This window comes from Muscardinus avellanarius (assembly GCF_963383645.1).
Source record: "Muscardinus avellanarius genome assembly, chromosome: 18".
In the NCBI taxonomy this organism is placed as follows: domain Eukaryota; kingdom Metazoa; phylum Chordata; class Mammalia; order Rodentia; family Gliridae; genus Muscardinus; species Muscardinus avellanarius.
The window spans coordinates 35,346,843-35,373,248 of NC_137804.1; positions in this window are offsets into that span (position 1 = coordinate 35,346,843).

The following is a 26,406-nucleotide window of genomic DNA, read 5'->3' on the forward strand; positions in this document are numbered from 1 at the left end:
CCTGCCCTATTTTTTATTCTTTATTTTGAAACAGGATCTCACTAAGTTGTGGAGGGCCTCACTAAGTAGCTGAAGCTAAACTGCAATCCTCCTGTTTCAGCCTCCTAAATGCTGGAATTACAAGCAGGCGCCACCACACCCGGCTTATTTTACTTTTATTTTGGTGGTACTGAGGTTCCTGGAAACCCTTCTACTGCTGGCCTACACTCCCAGACCTATTTTTATATATATAAATTTTCTTTATTTGGAAATAGGGTCTCTTAAGGCAGCGAGGCTGGCTTCGAACCTGAGCGATCCTCCTGTCTCCGCCTCCCAAGCACGGGGATTACAATCATGTGCCACCACGCCTGGCTTATTTTTATTTTATTTTGAAACAGGGTCTTACTAGGTTGAACCTGCGATCTTCCTGTCTCAGCCTCCAAAGTACTGGGATTACAGGTGTGTGCCAACATGTCCTTTTTTGCGGGTCTGGGAATGGAACCCAGTGGCATTTGACCTCCGAGCTACACCCCCTGCCCTATTTTTTATTCTTTATTTGGAAACAGGGTCTCACTAAGTTGCAGAGGGCCTAAATAGCTGAGGCTGTCTGAGAACTGCAGTCCTCCAGTCTCATCCTCCCAAATGCTGGGATTACAAGCATGCGCCACCACACCCAGAAATCTGTATTGTTTTAAGCCACTACATTTAGGATAATTTCTAACAGCAGCAAGAGGAACAAGAGGATAGACCTTCTTGAATCACATGATGGATGCTAAATTACCTCTGGTGGAAGGCATAGAATCAATTAAAAAAGAAAGCCAAAAAAATGAAGAGAATAAATAAATAAGTAAAGAGGAAGCCAGGTGTCATGCACACACCTATAATTCTAGGACTTGAGAGGCTAAAAGAGGTGGATCACTGGTTTGAGGCCAGCCTCAGCAATAAGAGAGACTTTCAGCCACTTAGTGAGGCCCTGTTTCCAAATAAAAAATAAGTAAAATAGGGGCAGGGATATAGCTCATAGGCAGAATACCCCTGAGTATTTAATCCCTAGCACCAAAAAATAAAAATAGAATAAAAAATAAAGGAAATGCCTTTTCATCTCAGGGTGGGAGCTACACCCCCAGCCTTATTTGTTTATTTATTTGTTATGCTGGGGATTGAACCCAGGAGTGCTGACCCCGTTGGCAGCCACCTCCATTCCCCTGCAGTGTTCTCCCACGAGTGGACCCCATCTCGAGGTTCCTGGGACTTTGCCTCAACATGCATAACAAAAGTGAGTGGAGAGGCCTCAGAGAAGCAGCCTTCAGCCTGGCCTCATTTGCAAACAAGTGAGGGCAAAGGGGGCTACACCGGCCTGGATTTATTTTAGTTTTTTTGTTGTTGTTGTTTTGTTTTGTTTTGTTGGTACTGGGGTTTCTAGAAACCCTTCTACCTCCGGGCTACACTCCCAGACCTATTTTATATTTTTATTTGGAAACAGGGTCTCTTAAGCCAGCATGGCTGGCTTCGAACCTCCTGCATGATCCTCCTGTCTCCGCCTCCCAAGGGTGGGGATTACAAGCCTGCACCACCACGTCCAGCTGTTTTTGTTTTTTTTTTGTAATGGAGTCTTTCTAACTTGCTGAAGCCAGCCTCAAACCTGCAATCCTTCTATCTCAGCCTCTCAAGTACTGGGATTTTAAGTGTGCACCACCATACTCAGCTTATTTTTTTATTTTAGTGGTACTGGGGATGGAACCCAGAGGCTTTCTACCTCCGGGCTATATTCCCAGATCTTTTTTCTTATATATGTTTTATTTGGAAACAGGGTCTCACTAAGTTGCTGAGAGCCTCACTAAGCAGCTGAGGCTGGCTTCAAACCCATGCGATCTTCCCGTCTCAGCCTCCCAAGCGCGGGGATTACAAGCGTGCGCCACCACGCCCGGCTCAGCTTATTTTTTTTATTTTAAAACAAAGTTAAAGTTAAAGTGACTATGCACAGTCCTGGAATCTGTAATCCTCCTGTCTCAGCCTCCCAAGTACTGGGAATACAAGTGTGTAATGTTGAAATTGAGTTGGGGGCCGTGAAAGAGGCAAACACCAACCAAGTTATTAAAGGTCTCTTTGATTAAAACTGGCACCTTCAGGCAAGGTCAGCCAACCGTGGGGAAAGGGACCGACGACTGAGCCATGCAGTCAGCAGAGTCACGCTGCAGAGAGGAAGTGAGGGTATTTATGTAGCCGGGTCTTGGGGTGGGGCTAGCGGCCAGTCCTCTCATGACGTCTGGAGTCTCGCAGCATCTGGAATCTGCCCTGAGATGTCTGGAGTCTCGTGACACCTGGAGTCTCGCGACATCTCCGCTTCTGGCTTCCTGGGTTCTGCCTCCTGTACCCGCTGCGGGGTCCTGTGGAGGAAGGGAGGGACCCGACCTATCATGGGGAAAATTTACTTTTAACAGATAATTTAGGGGCGTGTGCAGTTTTGGTGAGTTATACTTACAACAGTCAAAAAATATGAGTTCTCATCCCTTTGTCTGGAAGGGAATGAAGAATCCAATTTATTTTAAATACAGTATTATTCCTAAGATAAAAGCATCTCACCCTCCTGCAGCCTCCTGCCCCAAGGCTGCCTTGAATTTCAGAATATTTCAATTATAAAAACCATTCACCTGCTATAAGGGAGTAGTACATTCCCCAAGAGAATTAGGTTTGGGGAATAAGAACATCAGAAAAACAACAGAGAAGAGGATTATTAAAAACCCAGCATTCGGCTGCAGAATACTGAGGGCTCCAATTAATGTGTTTCAATACTTAAAATTTGTATCAAGTAGCATCCGCAATTTGTTATTAAGAAAATGACTTCTACCTGGTTTTAAAATGCCTCTTTTTTATTGTGATCGCTTGGAAGGCCTTTGCATTTTGGTTGAATGTATAGAATTTCAATTTTCTGCAGGTATATTTTTTAAATTGTCATAGAATATATATGACATAAATTTTCCATTCACACAGTTTTGTAGCCATTATCATCAGTAATGCACAGCACCTTTTCCATTCTGTAGATCTGAACTCTGTACCTGGCAAACAGCCCTCCCTTACTCTGAACAGCCTCTGGGACACCCCCCCCCATCTCTATGAGTTCCATTCTCTAGCTCCCTCATGTAAATGGAATCAGTTTGGGTTCCTTTGTGTCTGGCCTAGTTCCCTCACCATGTTTTCAAGGCTCACCCATGCTGTACCAAGTGCAGGAACAGTTTTTCTTTTTATTTATATTTAATATTTTGGTACTGGGGCATTCTACATTTTTTTTCAGGTCTGGGGATGGAACCCAGGGGCATTGGAGCTCTAAGCTACACCCCAGTCCTGGCTTTTATTCTTTATTTTGAAACAGGGTCTCACTGAGTTGCAGAGGGCCTCACTAAGTAGCTGAGGCTGACTGCAAATGGTGATTTTCAGGTCTCAGCTTCCCAAAATCTGGGATTACAAGTGTGCGGCACCACGCCCGGCTGGCGTTCTACTTCTGAGCTATACTCTCATCCTTTTTTTTTTTTTTTAATTTTTCATTTTGAAACAGGGTCTCACTAAATTGCAGAGATCCCTTGCTAAATTGCTGAGGCTGGCCTCCATCCTGCAATCCTACTTTCTCAAGCCTCCCAAAAACTGAGATTACAGATGTGTACCATAATGCCCATTTTTAAAGCTGAATAATATTTCATTGTATGGATAGAGGACATTTTGTTTATCTGTTTATCCATCAATAGACTTGGGTTGCTTTCACCTTTGTCCTCTTGGAATCTAACGTGAATATGGGTACAGCATACATATTGTTGTTGTTATTGTTAGTGGAACTGGGAATTGAACTCAGGGGTGTTCCAACTCTGAGCTACACTCCCAGCCTACTTTATTTTGAAACTGAACCTCACTAAATTACTGAGGCTGGCCTGGAACCTGCAAACTCCTGTCTCAGCTTCCCAAGTACTGGGATTACCAGCCTGTGCTACCAGCACATATGTCTTTTAAATACCCACATCCCAAGCACTGAAAGCATATTTACTTGTGTTTTGTACTTATTTAATGTGAAACTCAAATTGCATTTTTTTTTCAGGCCTGGGGATGGAACCCAAGGGTATTCGACCTCCGAGCTACACCCCCTGCCCTATTTTTTATTCTTTATTTTGAAACCAGGTCTCACTGAGTTGCAGAGGGCCTCACTAAGTAGCTGAGGCTGGCCACAAACCGCGATCCTCCGGTCTCAGCCTCCCGAATGCTGGGATTACAAGCATGAGCCGCCATGCCCCGCTGCATTTTTTTTTCCAGGTCTGGGAATGGAACCCAGGGGCATTCAGCCTTCAAGCTACACCCCCAGCCCTATTTTTTATTCTTTATTTTGAAACAGAGTCTCGCTGAGTTGCAAAGGGCCTCACTAAGTAGCTGAGGCTGGCCGTGAATCACCATCCAGACTCCCAAATACTGGGATTACAAGTATGAGCCACCATGCTCAACTTTAACTTGTATATTTCTTTTGTTTATCTTTCTTTCTTTCTTTCTTTCTTTTTTTTTTTTTTTTTTTTTGCAGGTCTGGGGATGGAACCTAGGAACATTCGACCTCTGAGCTACAGCCCCTGCCCTATTTTTTATTCTTTATTTTGAAACAGGGTACTGAGTTGCAGAGGGCCTCACTAAGTAGCTGAGGCTGTCCACCAACTGCGATTCTCTGGTCTCAGCCTCCCGAATGCTGGGATTACAAGCGTGCGCCACCACGCCCGGCTTCTAATTTATATATTTCTGTAGCTAAAAAAAGAAATGCCTAGTGGGGCGTGGTGGTGCATGTTTGTAATCCCAGCATTTGGGAGGCTGAGACCATTGGATCGCGGTTCGCAGACAGCCTCAGCTACTTAGGTCCTTCGCAACTCAGTGAGACCCTGTTTCAAAATAAAGAATAAAAAATTGGGCAGGGGGTGTAGCTCGGAGGTCGAATGCCTCTGGGTTCCATCCCCAGACCCCCCCCCAAAAAAAAAAAAGAAAAGAAAGGAAAGAAAGAAATGCCTTGTGACCAGACGTGGTGGCGGCGTGCACTTGTAATCCCAGCATTCGGGAGGCTGAGACCGAAGGATGGCGATTTGTGGACAGCCTCAACTACTTAGTGAGGCCCCCTGTAACTCAGTGAGACCCTGTTTCAAAAATGTTTAAAAACGCCGGGCGTGGTGGCGCACGCTTGTAATCCCCGCTTGGGAGGCGGAGACAGGAAGATTGCGCTGGTTCCGAGCCAGCCTCGCTGGTTTAAGAGACCCTGTTTCCAAATAAAAAAAGTTTAAAAATAGGTCTGGGAGTGTAGCCCGTGGGAGTGTATCCCAGAGGGAGAAGGGCTTCCAGGAACCCCAGGACCGCGAAAAAAAAAATTTTTTTTAAAGAATAAAAAATAGGGCTGGGGATGTAGTTCGGAGGTAGAATTCCCCTGGGTTCTACCTTCAGTACCGAAAAGAAAGAAGAAGAAGAAGAAGAAGAAGGAGAAGGAGAAGGAGAAGGAGAAGGAGAAGAAGAAGAAGAAGAAGAAGAAGAAGAAGAAGAAGAAGAAGAAGAAGAAGAAGAAGAAGAAGAAGAAGAAGAAAAGTATACAAGTCAACATTTTTTTTTTCAGTACTGGGGACAGGACCCAGGGGCATTGTACCTCCAAGCCATAACCCAGCCCTATTTTTTAGCCTTTTAACTTTGCTTTCTTTTTTTTTTTTTCAACTGTCATCAGTACTCTAACATGCTATTTACTGCTGTGCCTCATAGACCATTGTTTTCTTTTTTTAAGAAAATATATTTTGTGTGGTACTGAAGATGGAACCCAAGGGCTTTCTACCCCTGGGCTACATTCCCAGACCCATTTTATATGTTATTTGGAGACAGGATCTCACTAAGTTGCTGAGAGCCTCACTAAATTGATGAGGTTGGCTTTGAACCTGAGATCCTACTGTCTCAGCCTCCCAAGACTGTAATTCCAGGCTTGTGCCACCAGACTCAGCTAAATCCTATTGTTTTAAGAGGTAAGTAAGTGCATGATGCTCTTTACTACTTTAAGGAAGAAACTTCATCTTCCCAGAATAGTTTTTATTGGACTGATGGCTTTAATTGAGTACCTACGATGCACTAGATCCTGAGGCTGGCACGATCCATGTATTAACTTCTGGATGCTCATAACAACTCTGTGACAGACACACTATGACCAGCCTGCTGTCCTTGGCCTAGCAGGTGCTTCAACCTCATCTCCTAGTTCCTCTGCTTGCTAGCCATGGAAACGTAGCCAAGTTAACTAAATGGGTGTTAACTGCCTCAGATGTAAGATACAGATGATAGTATCTACTTCAGAGTGCTATTGCTAGGATAAAGTAAGATGATATATGTAAAGTTTTATCCCAGGACATTGTATGTAGTAATTATTCATAAAAGTTGCATGCTAAAGTTTATGTCTGCTGGGCATGGTGGCACACGCTTATAATCCCAGTACTTGGGAAGCTGAGAGAGGAGGATTGCAGGTTCATAGCCAGCCTCAGCAACTTAGTGAGGCCCCATTGCAAAACCAAAAATAAAATAGGGATGGGGATATAGCTCAGAGATAAATGCTCCTGAGTTAAATTTCTAGTATCACAAAAATAGATAAGTAAATAAGTAAATATAGAAGCTGGGCATGGTGGTGCACGCTTGTAATCCCAGCATTTGGGAGGCTGAGACAGGAGGATTGCGGTTCATGGACAGCCTCAGCTACTTAGTGAGGCCCTTTGCAACTCGGTGAGACCCGGTTTCAAAATAAAGAATAAAATATATATGATAGATTATAGATAGATAGATAGATAGATAGATGATAGATAGATGATAGATAGATAGATAGATAGATAGACAGATAGGAAGAAAGGACTAGCTACAGCTCAGTGGTAGAGCGCCCCAGGGTTCAAGCCTCAGTACTTTAAAATAATCTCTCGGATGGATAAGGACTGAGTTGAAATTTGAGGGGCTTCAACTTTGAGATCAAGTTCGTCAGCAACCTTGCAGGGAACTCTTGGACAAGTCACCTATGTGTGAGGTTCATTCTTCTCCTGAACAGGGACAGACATAGGCTCAAATGTCACTAATATTTCTTCCAACTCTAAAATGCCAGTTTCACAAAGTTGATAACTGTGTCAAGAGCCGATCGCCAACACTGCGTCTCCTCCATTTGAGGCTCCTTATTGCTGGAGCCAGCCGGCAAAAGCGCGGGTTCCGAAGAGAGGCGTGAGGAGGAAGAATTCAACTGTTAAGAATTTGATTCCAATAATTTTTTAATTCTAACATGGGGGGACCGCCAGCCTACTATCTCTACTGGCCGACCCCTACCCCTGGGTCAATATCTCTACTGGTCGACAATGGGTTTATTTCTCTTGAGGTATTTATAGAGATACAGGTCAATCAATATCCCCGTGCTATCACCCCCGGAATCCATTAGAGACCAATCCAAAGCACATACATTACAGGTAGGTTAATCAGTACCCTCATGCCATCACCACCTGATCTTCTCCCAGACCTTTTTCTTTGAACTTTCCATGACCCCAAACCTTGTTGACTCTGGACGAAGGACAGTCAGCTAAATCAGAAATATTCTTTTAGGGGAAAACCTTAATGGCTCCCCACACCTTGTCTCCAGCCCACCACGGCACCAAGACCCTGCATAGGTGGAAGTCAGGTCCTGCCCTGACTCCCTCAACCCTGGCCAGCACAGGCAGAGAGGGCTTGCATAGTGCGTGGTACAGTGTCTTTATGTATGGGCTGGAGTCTTCTGAGTGAGTGTACTATTCTTTGAAAAAGATTATCTTCTCCCTCAGATCAGCAAGGCGACAAGGCTCCTGAACAGAGTTAACTCATGGACAAACTTAACAATTGCTTTCTACCCTTTCACACATGAAGCAGCCGGCATATTGAAGTTTTGCCAACCAGGCATGGTGATGCCTTCCTGTAATCCCAGTATTTGGGAGGCTGGGATAGGAGGACTGCATTTGAAGATAACCTCAGCAACTTAGTGATTTTATTTTCAAAATGAAAATAAAATAGGCTGGGGTGTAACTCAGAGATAGAGTACCCCTAGGTTTAATCCCCAGTACCAAAAAAAATAAAAAGATTTGTGTGTGTGTGTGGGGGGGGGAGTATTGGAGATTTAACCCAGGGGCATTCTACCTCCGAGCTACATTCCCAGCCCTGTTGACTTTTATTTTATTTATTTATTTATTTATTTATTTATTTATTTATTTATTTATTGGTGGTACTGGGGTTCCTGGAAACCCTTCTACCTCTGGGCTACACTCCCAGACCTATTTTATATACTTTTTTATTTGGAAACAGGGTCTCTTAAGCCAGCGCGGCTGGCTTCGAACTTGCGCAATCCTCCTGTCTCCGCCTCCCAAGCGCGGGGATTACAAGTGTGTGCCACCATGGCCCAGCGACTTTTATTTTTATTTTGAAAAAGAATTTTGCTAGATTGATGAGAATCTTACTGCCTACTTGCAAAAGCCATCCATAAACCTAGGATCATCCTATCTCAGCCTCCAAACTCCTGGTATAAAATATTTTAAGCCAACTACTGTCTTAAAACATTTTGCTGATGAGAGACCATCTGTGTAGCACATGGTTCTCTGGGTTCTAGGCCCTGGCATGTTCTAGGCCCTTCCTTCCCAAGGAAGCTGCTATCCATCCTTAATGGACCAATTCTATCTAATACCATTTTCCCCAAGGAATCTCTTGGGGTCTGGTCGATTTCTTTTGCAATCCCAATAGCATCGATGTTACAGTTCTTACTGAGTTCATTTATATCTTTCTATTGAACCGTTTCAGACACTTCTTGCTTGATTTGTGTATGTGCAACTAGGAAGCATACTTTTATCATCTTTGATGTCCTCAGAAAACTTCATGTGTATGTCACAGAAGGTCCAAAAACATTGAGTGAGCAGAAGCTACCTGCAGAAGCTACCTGCAGACTACAGCATCTACCTGAAGACGCCACCTGCGAGGTTAAATCTGATGACTCAATACCTGTGTCTTGTTTTCCTCCCCTGTTTCCATCCCGAGCAGACAGCCCTAAATAGACTTCTCTAAACAAAGTAACAGACTATTTGTTTTGTATCTCCTTGACACTCTAAATCTTCTTGGTCAGAAAATGTAAGAATGAGCCGGGCGTGGTGACGCTCGCTTGTAATCCCTGTGCTTGGGAGGCAGAGACAGGAGGATCGCGCAGGTTCGAAGTCAGCTGCGCTGGCTTAAGAGACCCTGTTTCCAAATAAAAATATAAAAATGGGTCTGGAAGTGTAGCCTGGAGGTAGAAGGGCTTCCAGAAACCCCAGTACCACAAAAAAAAAAAAAAAAAAAAAAAGTTAAGAATGAGAAACCTGGAAAGCAGGAACATCTTTTTCTATTCTATTTTTTTTTTAATTTTATTTTATTGGTGCACTGTATTCATACATCATAGTGGGATACAAACTTTTGTAGACATACATGCACACATCACCCAGTCAGTCCCCACCCGATCCCCGCCCCATTCCCTCCCCATCCCTCCTTCCCATGCTTGGCTTAGTGGTTGACATCTAGTATTATAGCAATTTATCCAAAATTAAAAATGTTAATCTCACATAACAGTTTCATTTGTCTGATACCAAGCTTTTGATAACTTAAAGATAACATTTCAATATTTCTTTTTGCTTTCTTTCTTACCAGAGCATATTTTTTTCTGTTTTTTAGGTGAAACTATCATATATTCATATATTTATTTTTCAGAAAAAAATCTATCCTAATATGGAATATGAATTCTAGATACCCAGAACGATCTTGAAAAAGAACAAAGCTAGCAGATATATATTTTCTGATTTCAAACCATATAAAGCTACAATAATTGAAACAGTGTAATACTGTTCTAAAGGCAGATATATAAACCATTGGAGTTAAATACAGGCCTAGAGCTAAATTCTTCCCTATATTGTCAAGTTATTTTTGACAAGGTTTCCACGAACATTTGGTGGTGGAAATAATAATCTTTTAACTAAATATTGTTGAAAAATAATAATTACATGGAAAAGAATAAAATTGGACCCTTACCTAATCCCACATACAAGTATTAACTCAAAATAGATAAAAGACCTAAATATAAATCTTAAGACTATAAACTTTTAGAAGAAAATCTGGGTCATAAAACCTCACAACATTGAAATTGGCAGTGATTTCTTGGTTATGATTTCAATGGCACAGGCAACAGAAGAATATACAAACTCCCTAAAAAATAAAAAAAAATATTGTATATCCAAAGACAATGTAAACAGAGTTAAAAGTTACTAATAGAATTGGATAAAATATTTCCAAATGCTATATCTGAAGGTATATTAATATTCCAACTAGAAATCCTAAAAATTAACAACAATAAAGGCAAACAATACAATTTAGAGATAGGTAAAGATTAACAAAAATAATGAATCTCCACAGATAACCAATCTTAGTTGTCTGCTGGATGGAAAATCTTGTTTCTCTGGTTCTGGTGAGTGTTACCTATTTCTTCTTTGTAGTTAATCTCTTTGAGTATTTTCTCTAGCGCTGGTTTTGAAGACATAAATTCCTTCAGTTGCTGTTTGTCATGGAAGCTTCTTATTTCTCCATCTAATTTGATAGAAAGTTTTGCTGGATAGGAAATTTTTGGCTGGAAGTTGTTTTCTTTCAGAGTTTGGAATATGTTACTCCAAGCCCTTCTGGCTCTCATGACTTGGTTTGGGAAGTCTGGAGTGATTCTAATTGGTTTGCCTCTGAATGTCAGTTGGCCCTTTGTTTTTGTTGCCTTTAAGATTCTCTGCTTGGCTTCCACATTGGTCATTTTGACAATTATGTGGCGTGGGAATCCTCTTCTCCGATCCTGTATAAAGGGAGTTCTATAAGTTTCCTGGATCTGTGTATCAACCTCTTGCTCTATATTTGGAAAATTTTCTGCTATTACTTCCTTGAAGAGATTGTTGATCCCTTTGGTTTCACTTTCTTTTCCCTCCTCTATTCCAATTATTCTTAGGTTAGCTCTCTTAAGATGGGCCCATATTTCTTCCATGTCAGATTCCTGCTGTTGGATATTTTTTTCTAGATTAGAAACTATGCGTTCATTTTTGGATTGCTCATCTTCTAAGAGCGAGATTCTGTTCTCCATGTGTTCTAATCGGTTGTTTGTGCTTTGAATTGAGGCCTTTACTTCATTAATTGCATCCTTTATCTCTTTTTGGCTCTCTCTGAGTTCTTTTCGAAGCACCTCTATTATTTCTACAGTTATTTTCCTGATTTGATCTTCTAGAAATCTCTGATTTTCTGTTTTATCAGGTTCTGATGTTGTGGGGTTGTGGGCCTTCATTGCTCCATTGTTATTCCTCTTTCCCATGATTTCGGAGGTTTGTGCCTTCTCTGGGTTCTTCCCTTAGGTCACTATGGCTTCACTTAAGGTGCTCTGGATCTCGAGTCTGTATTATCTCAGACCCCACTACTCCTTTACTGGGTTGTATCACAGAGTCTCCAACCCAGGGAGTCGATAGAGGCTGCTTTAAACTATGGGGGGGTGCCAGGTTGCACGTTCTCCTATGGTGTGATATCTCTGCCACCACCACTCCCTCACTGGGTCAAGTCCCAGGAGGTACAGTACTGGGATTTCTCCTCTGTGGCCCGCAATTTGACTCACTGTTCTTGAGTACGCAGATGTAGCTGTACTGGACTCGGTGAATTCACTGCTGCTGCCGCCGCCGGTGGCAATATGGCGCCTCTGCCACGCCCTCGGCCGTGAGGCTGGCGTATTTTTTATTCTCTGGTTTTGATTTCCACTCTGAATCCCTGCAGCGTGTGCTGAGCTCAGCTACTGGGAGCTTTAGACGCTCTCTGCGTGGAGAAATCCCGCCTGGCTGTTCCGCAGTGGCTCACCTCGGCTTGCTGTAGCCGTCCGTTGAGTTCGCCGCTGCCGCCGGCAGTATGGCGCTGCTGCCGCGTCCTCGGGCGCGTGTCTCCTCTGTGGCCCTGAGCTCTGTTCTCAGTCCGCTTTCTCTCTGGAACCTGGTGGTTTTTTTTTGTTTTTCTGGTGATGGTGTTTTCTGGCTATGAAAGGCGCTGGTTTTGTGGTAATGGAGATTGGTTGTTGGCGGGGCTCTTAAGCCCCGCTTTTCTCGGTCACCATCTTCCCGGAAGTCTCTTTCTATTCTAGATGGAAAAAGCTTCATCTTATGCTTGGGTTGAGTGTTGTCCTGAATGACCTTATGGAAGGAAAAGCAGGCTTTGGCTGGAATGACTTCATTAGTGTGCTGGGAAGTTTCTAGGAGATAAACAATCAGAAAACAGATGATCTCAAAGCTATTATGCATAATCTCAAAGGACAGTAAACCAGACCAAACCTCATCACAGATAAACAACTTTGGGTAGAAATAATGATTAGAAATATCCAATCATGGACCAATACCAAATACAAAACAGAATTTTCAAATTCTGTTAAGACAAAGTAGATGGCCTTTTGGATTTATCAAAGCTATTTATAAAAGTCCATAGGGCTGTGGATTAAGAATAAAGTATGAGAAAATTGGCAAGGCATTAAATTCAGAGGCTAGTGTCCAGAACTAAGGAGTTCACCTCACATGCTCAAAGGGAGGTCCCCGCTTCACCTCTGAGAGCTCAGCTGTGAGCAATGTTAAAGGAAGAGGGCCAGAGCCATCGGAGCCAGCATGAACAAAGATCTCAACTGGCAAGCAACATTTGCCATGAATAATTAAGTCTAGGATTGGCTGAAGTCAGACTCCAAGTAATTCCTTGATGTAAAACCAAGCTCACTGAGTAACCTCAGGGGAAGTTCCCCATGTGTTCAGTAGAAACCACAGTCCCAAGTTTTGGACCTTGCTCTTGGAAAGAGAAAAAAATCAGCCACACACTTCAGATGTTATCATCAAAGTCCTGTCCACCTGCTCAGAGATGAAGATGCCCAGTTTTTCTTTTCTGAAGTTAAAAAAAAGTAAATGCAAAATGATAATCACTCTTTTAATCAGATCTACACACTTTATCAAAAATACTTATGCTTGTGTTAAGAAAGACAGAGGTATATAAAAGAATATATGCCTCAAAGAATGCACATTATGTTCACAATAATTATAATGAAACTTGACTAATACGGTAGTAGAAATAGCATAGACCATAGATGCTCTCTTCTCCAACACATAGTGAGGCCTCCAGTCTTGTTCATTGATTTTGCAATTCTAGGTTTGTCGGAACTTAATTAACTACCAAAATGCAAACTTAAAATTAATCGCTTTATTTTAAAATCTGTCAATTTCTACTTAAAAATATGACTTAAATTTAAAGTGGCATTGTGCTGAATCCAAGATTAATTTGGAGTTAAATGACATCTTAATATTTAGTTTTACAACTGATGAACATGGTATATTTTTTTAAAATCTCAGCAATATTTTCAGTGCAAGCCTTGGCAGAATTTTAAGTATATTATGTTGGGAGCACTATTGTAATATAATTTAAACTTTACTTTTTCTTTTTTTTTTTTTTTTTTTTTGGTGGTACTAGGGGTGGAACCCAGAGGCTTTCTACCTCTGGATTATACTCCCAGACCCATTTTATATATTTTTTGGAAACAGGGTCTCACTAAGTTGCTGAGAGCCTCATTAAGCAGCTGAGGCTGGCTTTGAACCTGCGCAATCCTCCTGTCTCAGCCTCCCAAGCGCGGGGATTACAAGCATGCGCCACCACGCCCGGCTAAACTTTACTTTTTTTTTGAAGTATTAGAGATTGAACCCAAGGGCATTCTACCTCTGAGCTATACCCCCAGCCATATTTTCTATTCTTTATTTTGAAACATGGTCTCACCAAGTTGCAGAGGGCCTCACTAAGTTAGCTGAGGCTGGTTGTGAACCTGCAATCTTCCTGTCTCAGCCTCCCAAGTACTGAGATTACAAGCATGCGCCACCAGGCCCGGCTTAAACTTTACTTTCATAACATTTAAAAATCAATTTGAAGCCGGGCCTGGTGGCGCATACTTGTAATTCCAGCATTCAGGAGGCTGAAACTGGAGGATCGTGGTTCGCAGACAGTCTCAGCTACTTAGTGAGGCCCTCCACAATTTAGTGAGACTCTGATTCAAAATAAAGAATAAAAATAGGGCAGGGGGTGTAGCTCGGAGGTCAAATGCCCCTGGGTTCCATCCCCAGACCCACACACACACACACAAAAAAAAATCAATTTGACATATATTAAAATACATTTTATGGCCAGGCATGTTAGTGCACACCTATAATCCCAGTACTTGGGAGGCGGAGATAGGATTGCAGATTCAAAGCCAGCTTCAGCAATTTAGTGAAAGTCTCAGCAACCTAGTGAGACATTGTTTCAAAACAGTAAAATAAAGTAAAAAGCTAGGGATATTGCTTTCAGGTAGAATGGGTCTAGGTTCAATCCCCAGTACCACAAAAAATGATAGATAGATAGATAGATAGATAGATAGATAGATAGATAGATAGATATTGTATTATACAGAGCCAGGCACTGTAATGCCCATCTGTAATCCCAGTACTTGGTAGGCTGAGACAGGAGGATCACAGGTTGAAGGCTAGCCTTAGAAACTTAGTGCGACCCTCAGAAACTTAGCAAGAACCAGTTTCAAAATTATTTTAAAAAAAAAAGGTTTTGTTTTTAGTGTGTGTGTGTGTGTGTGTGTGTTACTGGAGATTGAATTCAGGGGTATTCCTCCAACCACACTCTCAGCATTTTTTATTATTGGAAACAGGGTATCACTGAGCTGCAGAGGGCCTAAGTTGACAAGGCTGTCATTAACCTGTGATTCTCCTGTCCCAGCTCCCCAAGTACTGGAATTACAAGAGTGCCCCATCACACCCAGCTAAAAAGTTTAAAACAGGCTGAGAGTATAGCTCAGAAGTACAATGCCCCTGGGTTCAACCCCCAGTACAAAATATCTGTGTATTACACATACCTATACATTATATATATGCATTAAAATATACTATAAATATATATGTTACAATTTTTATTTTGTGATTTTTTGATAGGTGGGTTGATTTTATTTTCAAGAGTTGAATAAGCCTTGAATATGTACAATAAATCTCATTGGACATGACGTATGTTTATACATTGTTGTATTTGACTTGTTAATAGTTTGTTGGAAATTTGTTTCTGCTGCTACTGGTATCGTTACTTGTCTTTATCTGGATTTAGTATCAGAGTATAGAATGTTTTATTTTCTGCTTTTTGGAAGAGGTTATATAAAATTGGGGATAATTTTTCTTCAATCATGTTATAGAATTTTCCCGTGATTCCACTCAGGCCTGAAGACTTATTTTTCAGTAGCTTTTAAGTTATTACCTCAATTTCTTTAGTATTTATAGGGTTATTCAAAGTGTTTCATATTAGTTGAGTTTTGCTAGCTCATGTTGTTTTGTTTTGTTTGTTTTGTTTTTTTTGTGGGTCTGGGGATGGAACCCAGGGACATTCAACCTCTGAGCAACACCCCCTGCCATATATACATATATATATATATATATATATATATATATATATATATATATATATATATATATACATATATATATATGTATGTATTATTCTTTATTTTGAAACCGGGTCTCACTGAGTTGCAGAGGGCCTCACTAAGTAGCTGAGGTTGACCGCGAACCGCGATCCTTCGGTCTCTGCCTCACAAATGCTAGGATTACAAGCATGCACCACCACGCCCGCCTTGCTAGCTCATGTTTTTTTAAGGAACTGGTCCATTTCTTCTATGCCGGAGCCTGCCGGCAAGAGTAGGGGTTCTGAATTGAGGCGTGAGGATGAAGAGTTTTTAACCCTAACGTGGGGGAGCCGCCAACCCACTATCTCTACTGGTCAACCCCTGTTCGTGGGTCAATATTTCCCACAGGTCGACGACTATGCCTGGGTCAGTATTCTCTATTACGCAGACACTCCTGGCCAACGCAGCTTCTGGGTCAATCTCGTCTTTATTGCACCGACGCCGATGCCAACCTTTGTTTTTCCAGAGGTATTTATACACAGACACAGGTCAATCAACATTCTCGTGCTACCACCACCAGAATACAATAAAGACCAATACAAAACACATCATTACAGATAGGTCTATCAGTACCCTCGTGTCATCACCACCTGATCCTCTCTCAGACCTTTTTGAACCCCAAACCTTGTTGACTTTGGGGGAAGGACAATCAGCTGAGTCAGAGACACCAATCTAGGGAAAGGCCTTAATGGCTCCCAACACTTCTATATGGTCAAATACATGAGGATAAAATTGTCAAGAGAGTGGAGGCGCATGCTTGTAATCCCCGTGCTTGGGAGGCTGAGACAGGAGGATGGCGCAGGTTCGAAGCCAGCCTCAGCTACTTAATGAGGCTCTCAGCAACTTATTGAGCCCCTGTTTCCAAATAAAGTATAAAATAGGTCTGGAGTATAGCCCGGAAGTAGAACGCCCCTGAGTTCCACCCCTAGTACCACCAAAAAAAAAAAAAAAAATCGTCAGGAGCATTTCTCTCCCTCTCTCTCTCTCTCTCTCTCTCTCTCTCTCTCTCTCTCTCTCTCTCTTAATGGTGCTAGAGATTGAACCAAAGGCTTCATGCGTACTGAGGCTCCAACCCTGAGCCACAGCCCAGGCCTCTCTTATTATCTGTCTTATTGGTTACAAAATACATAGTAGTAACTTTTTCATTTTTATATCAGTGATTTCCTTTATTTATTTTCTCTATTATGTTTCTATTTTCAATTTCACTGATGTTGGCTCTTTGTTATTTTCTTTCTTCTGCTTCCTTTAAGTTTATTTTGCTTTTGTTTTTCTAGTTTCTTGAAGCAGAAATGCAGTTATAAATTTTAGACTGTGTTACATTAATGCTATAACTTTCCCTCTGGTCACTGATTTAGCTACATTCCATAAATTTTAGTAAGTCATGTTTTGATTGAGTTATAAGTATGTTTAAATTTTTGAGACTTTTTTGGGGCCATGAATTACTTAGAAGTGTGTTGTTTCATTTACATGTCTCGGGGTTTTCCTATCGTATTTCTGTAATCTGTTTCTAGTCTAATATCATTATCTTCCTCTGATCTCTCTATGTGGTTCCAATTCTTTCCAATTTATTAAGGCTTGTTTTAAGATTCAGAATATGGCCTATGTTCATGGATGTCCAATAGACTCTTCTCCTTTGAGCTCGACTGACCAATTAGACCCTGCTGATTGTGTTCTTGAAATAGTGTGTGTATCATGTGCTAAGAGAGGCTGTAACTGAGGATTCATGTTTCTCTTTTCAGCCCTGAGAAGTTTTGTTTCATGTGTTTTGAAATTCTGTTGTTTGGTGTATGCACATTGAGGACCATTATGTCTTCCTAGTACATTCAGTTTGGGATTACAAGCATGGAACACCATGCCCAGCTTTATCTTTTATTTTGAAACAGGGTCTCACTCAGTTGCTGTTAACCTGTGATTCTCCTGTCTCAGCTTCCCAAGTACTAGGATTACAGGCATGCACCACCATGTTGGCTTTTCTTTTTACTTTGAAACAGGGTCTTGCTAAATTGCTGATGGTCTTTCTAAATTGCAGATGCTGGCCTTGAACCTGCAATTCTTCTGTCTCAGCCTCTCAAATACTGGGATTATAGGCATGTACCACTTGCACCTGCTATTTTTTGTTTGTTTGTTTGTTATTTTTGTGGTACCGGGGATTAAATGATTAAACCTAGGGACATTCTATTTTTGAGCTCCACCCCCAGTGTTTGTTTGTTTGTTTGTTTGTTTGTTTTCACAGTACTGGGGATGGAACCCAGACATTCTACCTCCGAGCTACACCCCCAGCCCTATTTTAGTCTTTTTTATTTTTGAAAGAGGGTCTCACTGAGTTGCAAAGAGCCTCACTAAGTAGCTGAGGCTGTCGGTGAACCACGATCCTCTGGTCTCCGCCTCTCAAATGCTGGGATTACAAGCATGTGCCACCACGCCCAGCCCCCAGCCCTATTTTTTATTTTTTAATTTTATTCTTCATTTTGAAACAGAGTCTCACTAAGTTACAAAGGGCTTCACTAATTAGCTGAGGCTGTCCTCAAACCCAGATCCTCCTGTCTCAGCCTTCAGAATGCTGGGATTACAAGAGTGTGCCACCACACCCAGTTTTATTCTTTTATGAAACAGTGTCTCACTGCAGAGGGCCTCACCAAGTAGCTAAGGTTGGCTGTGAATCTGCAATCCTCCTGTCTCAGCCTACCAAGTACTGGAATTATAAGTGTGAACCACCATGCATGGCAGGCTATGTTTTTTTTTATATATATATATCCTCTACCAATCTGTTGTTTTGTTCATATATTTAGTCCATTTACATGTAATATAACTATATATTATCATATAAACTTGCCATTTTATTTTTTTTCTATGTTTTTCCTCTAAATCTCACTTGACAGTTTCTCTATTTTAATTTCCTATGTGTTACTTGAACATTTTTTAGGATTCCATCTTTATCTACTATATTTGAATTTTTTAATATATACCTGCATATGTTTGCATTCTGGGTATTTTAATACATATATGTGACATAATATTAATTGCCATCATTTTAAATTTTTTGTTTCTAGTACAAGGGTTTCAACCCAAGGTTTTGTACATGTTAGGTATGTACATGTAACATGTAATATACAACTGAGCTATATCCCTTTTTATTTTGAGGCAGGGTCTCTATAAATTGTCCAGGCTGGCCTCAAACCTTCCAGTACTCCTTTCTCAGTCAGGCATGCACCACCACATGCAGCTCATTTTACTTTTAATGAGGGTGAAATAGTACTGGAGATTGAACTCAGGGGCATTCTACCTCTGAGCTACATCCCTAGCCCTTTTTATTTTCTGTTTTGAAACAAGGTCTTGCTAAGTTGTGGAGGGCATCCCTAAGTTGCTAAGGCTGGCCTCAAATCCTCCCGTCTCAGCTTTCTAAGTACTGGGATTATAAGCAAATGCCACCATACCTGGCCCTTTACTGATTTTTTTTTTTTTGGTCTAGTTTTTTTTTTTATCAATTGTGATGAGTATTAAAACTCAATTCTATAATTATGAAGTTGTTTTTCTTCTTTAATTCTATCAATTTTTCATCATGAAATTTGAAGTTTGAAAGTGGGATATAGTCAGAAAACAGTCAAAACTGGGCAAGGATAGGCATGGAGTGATGCTGCGGCTATTAATTTTTATCTTATTAAACCATCAATGTGTGGGTAATAATAACATCCTCATGATGCTGCTTCCAGCTCATACTTTACAATAAAAATAGTTATCAGCAGAATCTCCAGACACTTCCAGAATAAAATGACCATTAGATAGAGTTTAAATGTGATTCTTTTTTTATTGGTGCATTCTATTCATACAACTTATTGGGGTAAAAAACTTGTGTGTACAAACATGTACTCATCGCTGATTTAACCCCTACTCAATTCCCACCCCATTCCCTCCCCGTCCCTCCTTCCCTTGCTTGGCTTAGTGATTGACTTCGATATGTTTAAGTATATTGTGTGCTTTAGAGATTTTCCTCTTCCCCCCTCCTTTCTCCTCCTTTAGGTTGTCTTGTTTGCTCCTCTATAGGATTTCCTTTTTCACCTAGAGTTCCTCCTATGACCCATTTCTCCCTAGCTCACACATATTAGGGAAAGCATCTGATTTCTTATTTTTTGTGACTGACTAATCTCACTTAGCATAATGTCCTCCAGTTCCATCCATTTCCCTGAAAATGATGTAATTGAGTTTTTTTTATGGCTGAGTAAAATTCCATTGTGTACATATCCCACAGTTTTGAAATCCATTCATCTGTTGATGGACATCTTGGCTGGTTCCATAGTTGGCTATAGTGAATTGTGCAGCTATGAACATAGATACACATGCATTAGTTTGGTAGTTTGGTTTCTTTTCTTTTGGGTAGATACCCAACAGTGGTATTGCTGGATCAAATGGTAGGTTTGTTCCCATTCTTCTGAGGATTCTCCATACTGTTTTCCAAAGTGGTTGCACTAATTTGCAATCCCACCAACAATGTCTTAGAGTTCCCACTTCTCCACATCCTTGCCAGCATCTGTTGTTGTTTGTGTCTTGAATGATTGCCATTCTAGTTGGAGTTAGGTGGAATCTCAGGGTTAAATGTGATTCTTTAGAAAAAAATTTCTTAAAATGTATTTTATTTTATTTTGCAGGTCTGGTGATGGAACCCAGGGGCATTTGACCTCCGAACTACACCCTCTGCCCTATTTTTTATTCTTTATTTTTTGAAACTGGGTCTCACTAAGTTGCAGAGGGCCTCACTAAGTAGCTGAGGCTATCCGCGAACCGTGATCCTCCGGTCTCAGCCTCCCAAATGCTGGGATTACAAGTGTGTGCCACCATGCCTGGCTTCTTAAAATTTATAAACATAAGATGATGATGTAGCCTGGGTTGTTAAAGATAACTCAAGGTATTGGACATTTTGGAAATAGATTCAAGATGAATTTTTTAACTTTATTTTTTATGAGCATGATAGTCCACTGAAAACAAAAAGACTGACTTTTCCGTCCTTATTTGGCACACAGGCTAGAAGAATGTCCCTTCTGCCTGCCAGCATAAACTATAATTTCACTGTTGAGAAGTAGCGTGCAGCATGACTTAATAAATGCTTAGAGTTACAAAAAAAATTTATAAACATACCCGGGCGTGGTGGCACATGCTTGTAATCCCAGCACTTGGGAGGCTGAGACAGGAGGATCACACAGGTTCGAAGCCAGCCTCAGCTATTTAGTGAGGCTCTCAGCAACTTAGTGAGACCTGTTTCCAAATAAAATATGAAATAGGTCTGGGAGTATAGCCCGGAGATAGAAAGCCTCTGGGTTCCACCCCCAGTGCCACCAAAAAAAAAAAAAAAAAAAAAATATATATATATATATATATATATATATATATATATATATATACACACACACACACACACACACATAAACCAGACATGCTTGTAATCCCAGTACTCGGAGGCTGAGACAGGAGAATCACAGATTTGAAGCCAGTCTCAGCAACTTAAGGAGACCCTGAGCAACTTAGTGAGAACCTGTTTCAAAATAAAATAGGGCTGAGGGTGTAGCTCAAAGGTAGAATGAGCCTTGGTTCAATCCCCAGTACCAAAGAGAGGAGAGAGAAAGAGAGGAAAGAGACAAAAGAGAGAGGAGGGACAGAGGACAGAAGGGAGGGAGGAAGAGGGGAAGGAAGGAAGGGTTCATCAGGCTGTGCTGGGGACAGACACTTCAGGAGCGGGCAGTGGCTGGTAGCGACATGAGGACCAGGGGTGAAGAAGAAATAGAGCAAGGGGCACATCCACTTTGTGTGTGTGTGTGTGTGTGTGTGTGTGTGTGTGTGTGTGTGGTACTGGGGGTGGAACCCAGAGGCTTTCTACTTCCGGGCTATCCTCCCAGACCCATTTATACTTTATTTTGGAAACAGGGTCTCACTAAGTAGCTGAGGCTGGCTTCAAACCTGCGCGATCCTCCTGTCTCAGCCTCCCAAGCGCGGGGATTACAAGCGTTCGCCACCACGCCTGGCTCACATCCACTTTTTACTTTGTATAATTTTCTATTATTTGTATCCTCTCTTATTGCCAATATATATTGTTAAGCAAAAACAGTTTTTAGATTTATGAGCCAAAAACAACTGATCAAAAAAGCAGAGCTGGCCCCGCATTCCTTCCATCCCAAAACAGAAAAAAAAAAAAAAAGTGATAATATGCACCAGAAGACAGTCAAACTTTCTAGTGTTATGACAGAACCACGAAGAAGGATGAAGGAGAACTCCTTGGTAAATTTAATTCTGTAACACAGGCTGAATAAGATTGCTGGAATATCATTTTTATGAATTCATAAAAACAATCTACTCTGAGATTAATGATAATTATAGATTAGTAACTTGTTTATTCTGTTGGGTGTGTTGAGTGTGTGTGTGTGTGTGTGTGTGTGGTGTGTGTGAGTGTGTGTATGTGTGTATGAGTGTGTGTGTTACTGGGGATGGATCCCAGGGGCATCCTACCTCTGAGCTACACCCCCAGCCCTATTTTATTCTTTATTTTGAAACAGGTTCTCATTAAGTTGCTGAGAGCCTATGAACTGAGGCCAGCCAAGAACCTGTCATCCTCCTGTCTCAGCCTCACACGTACTGGGATTACAAGTGTGTGCCACCACGTCCAGCTCTTCTATTGGATTTTTAACCAAACTTTAAAAAAAATTTTAAGCAAATACAAAACTACCTCCTGAGCACTGAGGCACAACAGCAGCCTTCCCATGCTGTACTCTATAAGATTAATTCCATTACTTTGGCTCTTAGGGGATCACGAATTCTACAGAGGCCTCAAGGACCAAGACACACAGACTTCCTTGGCCACTGAAAAAGTGAATTGGTTTGGTGGGCTGCTCCAGGAAAGTCAGAAGAATCCACTTGACACTGTAGCATCTTGAGCCAGGCATGGTGGCATAGACCTGTAATCCCAGGACTTGGGAGTCTGAGACAGGAGGATCGCAGATTGGAGGACAACCTCAGCAAAAAGTGAGACCCTTAGTAATCTAGTGAGACCCTGTTTCAAAATAAAAATAAAATAAAGCTAGACGTATAGCGCCAAGGCTACTCACCCTCCATGGCTCCTCCAAGGAACTTCTTCAGAGACCTGGAGGACCTGCAGGCAACTGCTCTTCACTGTTACTTCAGCTGAGGACTTTGATTCCCAAGTGAAAGAGCGAGGAGGTAACGTTGATTCCGCCCATTCTGTGCCAGGTGCTATTCTTGGTGCTTTCACACATTCATTCACAATCGTTCCAGAGAGAGGGTACAATCATTTCTTCCCACTTCACAAGTGAGAAGACGAAGGCTTTTAGTACCGTCACCAGCATCTCGCATCTAATAGTGAGTAGAGCTGGGCTCCCAAGATTGTGCGCCCGACTCCTAGGAAGCCTTCCTCTTTAGGGAGCCGCCCTTGGAGCCCAGGGGGAGGCAGAGGCAAGATGTGCGGAGGGTCAGCCCAGGAAGAAAGGGAGGCCGCGCGTGGACAAAAGGCCGCAACGTGAGCATTTCAAGCAAGCCCAGGCCTCTTGTTTTTTCTTTTTTCTGGAAAGGAGAGAAGCCATCATCACAATCACAACGCCTCTCGCCAGCTTGCAGGGTCACCAGCCTCCTCTCCCAGAGCTTTTGCTCTGTCCATTCCTTCATTACCTTGTGTCTGTTTGTTGAATAATGCACGCACCACCTGGTAGAGTGGAGCTTTTTTGCTTTTTTTTTTTTTCCGGCCATTTTTGAAAACAATGAACTGTTAATTTTGTTTTGTTTTTTTGTACTAGGGATTGAACCTAGGGTCATTCTACCTCCAAACTACCCTCAGCCTCATTTTATTTTTTATTTTGAAACAGGGTCTCACTAAGTTACTGAGAACCGCCCTACGTTGCTGCGGCTGGCAGAGCCTGTGATCCTCATGTCTCAGCCTCCCAAGTATTGGGATTACAGGCACACACCACCATGCCCAGCTTGGACTGCTCCTGTTGATGGTGGATAACAAGGTGGAAGTTTCAGTTTTCCTAAACAGAAAAGAGCCATGGGGGTAGGGAGCCACGGGGGTAGGGAGTCACAGGTAAGGGTGCCATGCAAGTAAAGTGCCTCCTCTTCCTATGCCTCTCTCACCTAAGGGTGCCGACAGTCAACACAAGGCTGGACTCCAACAGTACACCTGTTTATTTTTGTTTTGTTTGCGGGTCTGGGGATGGAACCCAGGGGCATTTGACCTCCGAGCTACACCCCCTGCCCTATTTTTTATTCTTTATTTTGAAACCGGGTCTCACTGAGTTGCAGAGGGCCTCACTAAGTAGGTGAGGCTGTCCACGAATCGCGATCCTCCAGGTCTCAGCCTCCCGAATGCTGGGATTACAAGCGTGCGCCACCACGCCCGGCAGTACACCTGTTTACTCACAGACATTTTTCCTGGTGAGGTTACTCTAGCATCAAAAAAATAAACTGGATCAGAAGTGGTTTCACTAGAACGTCCCCTAAGACATTAACTCCCAACTCTGGGTACAGTTATAATCACCCAGGGAGCTTAAAACAAAAACAAATACAAACCAAGGCCAGCCAGATATGGTGGCACATGCCTGTAATCCCAGTACTTGGGAGGATGAACCAGAAGGATCACAGGTTTGAGGCCAGCCTCAGCAATTTAGCGAGGCTTTCAGTAAAAGCCCCTGGGTTCAATCCCCCGTTACTGCCCCCCATGCACACACACAAAAATCTCCAGAGCCCATGCTATGCCCCAAACCAATTTTATCAGAATCTTTGGAGGTGCCGCACAAGAAATATTATTTAAATCCCCCTCAGTGATTCTAATGAGATCAAGAATCACTTCCCTAAAGTGATGTGTGACCTCATTGTTAAAATATCTTCAAAAAAGTAAAATCATGACTCTTATGCAAATATAATAGGAATGTGTCAAGTCTGTTCAACTCATCAATGAGTGAGCCAGTGATATGTCAAAACCAGTTCAAAGAGCATTTGAGGAACTAAATATTTATAGACGATGCTAGCGTGCGGTTGTTGTATTAGATGCAAAATTAATTAATGTCACTCCCTGAAGCGAGCTACAGATGCAATGCAATCCCCATCAAAATCCCAATGGCCTCTTTTGAAGATATGGAAAAGCCAGACCCAAAATGAATCTGAAACTACAAGGGACCTAAATTGCCAACCTTGAAACAACAGAACAAAGCTGGAGGGCTGGTACTTGCAGACTCCAAATCTTACTACAAAGCTCTATCAAGAGTGTGAGCCGGGCATGGTGGCACACACTGGTAATCCCAGTACTTGAGAGGCTGGGACAGGAGGATCCTGGTTCGCAGCCAGCCTCAGCTACTACTTAATGAGGCCCTTTGCAACTCAGTGAGACCTTGTTTCAAAATAAAGAATAAAAAATCCAAGCCCAGCCTCAAGAACTTGTCTCAGTAACCTAGCAAAACCCTGTGTCAAAAACAAAAATTGAGCACAGCGTGGTGGTGCATGCTTGTAATCCCAGCATTCGGGAGGCTGAGACAGGAGGATCCTGGTTCTCGGACAGCCTCAGCTACTTAGTGAGGCCCTCTACAACTCAGTGAGACCCTGTTTCAAAATAAAGAATTTTTTTTGTTTGTTTGTTTTGGTGGTACTGGGGTTCCTGGAAGCCCTTCTATCTCCGGGCTACACTCCCAGACATATTTTTACTTTTTTTTTTTTTTTTGGAAACAGGGTCTCCTAAGCCAGCGCGCGCGGCTAGCTTCGAACCTGCGCGATCCTCCTGTCTCTGCCTCCCAAGCGCGGGGATTACAACCGTGCGCCACCACGCCCGGCAAAATAAAGAATTTTTTAAAAAATAGAGCTGGGGCTGTATCTCAGAGGTCAAATGCCCCTGGGTTCCATCCCAAGACCCGCCCCCCCCCGCAAAAAAAAAAAATAGGACTGGAGGTGTAGCTCAGAGGTAAAATGCCCCTGGGATCCATCCACAGTACTGCACAAAAAAGGGGACTGGGGGTGTAGCTTAGAGGTAGAATGCCTCTGAGTTTAATCCCTAGAACAAAGGAAGGAAGGGAGGGAGGAAGGGAAGAAGGAAGGAAGATGGAAGGGAGGGAAAAATGGAAGGAACGAAGGAAAGAAGAAACCGTCAGTACTTAAGGACTGAAGATTTGAAGCCAGTATGAGGCCAGTAGGCTGTCACTTAGCGAGACCCTATCTCAGATAGAAAGAAAGAAGGAAAGAAAGGAAGAAAGAAAGAAAGAAAGAAAGAAAGAAAGAAAGAAAGAAAGAAGGTGTGGTGGCACATGGTTGTAATCCCAGCATTTGAGAGGCTGAGACAGGAGGATCCTGGTTCACAGCCAGCCTCAGCTACTACTTAATGAGGCCCTTTGCAACTCAGTGAGACCTTGTTTCAAAATAAAGAATAAAAAATAGGGCTGGGGATGTGGGGATGTAAAGCTCAGACGTAGACTGCCCTTGGGTTCCATCCCCAGTGCCGCAAGAAAGAAAAAAAAGCCTGTGTGGTGGCGCACACCCATAATCCCAGTACTTAGGAGGCTGAGACGGAAGGATCACAGGCTCAGAGTCAGCCTCAGCAACTTAGTAAGACTCTGTTACCAAATAAAAAATAAAATAGGGATGGGGGTATAACCCAGAGGTAGAAGGCCCCTAGGTTCTACCCCCAGTACTACAAAAAATAAAATAAAATAAACAAAATAAAATAGGCCTGGTGGTATATCCCAGAAGCTGAATACTCCTGGGTTTAATCCTCAATACCACAAAAATCAATAAGATAAAAGTGGAAAGGAAACTGGGAGTAGTGGTGCACAACTATAATTTCAATACTTGGGAGGCTGAGACAAGAGGTCCAGAGGTTCGAGGAC